We start from the raw sequence: 1061 nt of genomic DNA on the forward strand, positions 1-1061 counted from the left end.
GGCAGCGGGACGGTGATGTGGGGCCACCGGCCACAGATGCCTGTCCTCCTGTCGGCCCCAGCTCGGCCTGTTTGTCTTGGCCTGTCCTGGCTGAGTTAATATCTAAACGGACCTGGGAGGGAATCCCCAGAGACCCAATGGGAGCAGAGCGGGCTGCTCCTCCCTTCTCAGCCCAGCCTCCACTGGGGGCCGGGGACAGTGATGTGCTCATTTCCCGCTCACAGGGTGGAGCAGCCATAAGGCATTTAGGCGTCTAGCCCCAGGATCCACCATAATAGAACCTTCTGAGAAATGCCCAGCTCAGAACCTTTCGCTCTTTTTAAAAAAAAATAAAAATATATATATTTATTTATTTTTTAAACTTAAAAAATATGTTTCTTTATTGATTTTAGAGAGGAAGGGAGAAGGAGAGAGAGAGATAGAAACATCAATGATGAGGGAGAATCATTGATCGACTGCCTCCTGCATACCCTCTACTGGGGATCAAGCCCGCAACCCAGGCATGTGCCCTTGGCCAGAATCGAACCCTGGGACCCTTCAGTCCGCAGGCTGACACTCTATCCACTGAGCCAAGCCAGCTAGGGCTATATATATATCCTATATAATAAAAGCCCAGCAACTGAACAGCAGAATGACCAGAATGACCGGTGGACCAGTTGCTATGATGCACACTGACCAACAGGGGGCAGACGCTCAATGCAGGAGCTGCCCCCTGGTGGTCAGTGTACTCCCATAGTGGGAGCGCCGCACAGCTGACCAGGATGAGCGGCTGCTCCTGGGAGCAGTTGCTCAGAGGGCAGGTCCACAGCTGCTCGGCTGACCTGGATGAGTGGCTGCTCCCGCAGCAGGCCGATCCCTGAAGGCCACCCCCCTCCCCGCCAGTGCACAAATCCTGTGCACCGGGCCTCTAGTGTGTGTGTGTGTGTGTGTGTGTGTGTGTATATTATATATATATATATTTATATATATATATATATATATTTCAGAGAGGAAGGGAGAGGGAGATAGAAACATCAACGATGAGAGAGAATCATTGATTGGCCACCAGCCTGCAACCTGGG

The sequence above is a fragment of the Eptesicus fuscus genome, chromosome 6 (assembly GCF_027574615.1).
Source record: "Eptesicus fuscus isolate TK198812 chromosome 6, DD_ASM_mEF_20220401, whole genome shotgun sequence".
Classification (NCBI taxonomy): Eukaryota; Metazoa; Chordata; class Mammalia; order Chiroptera; family Vespertilionidae; genus Eptesicus; species Eptesicus fuscus.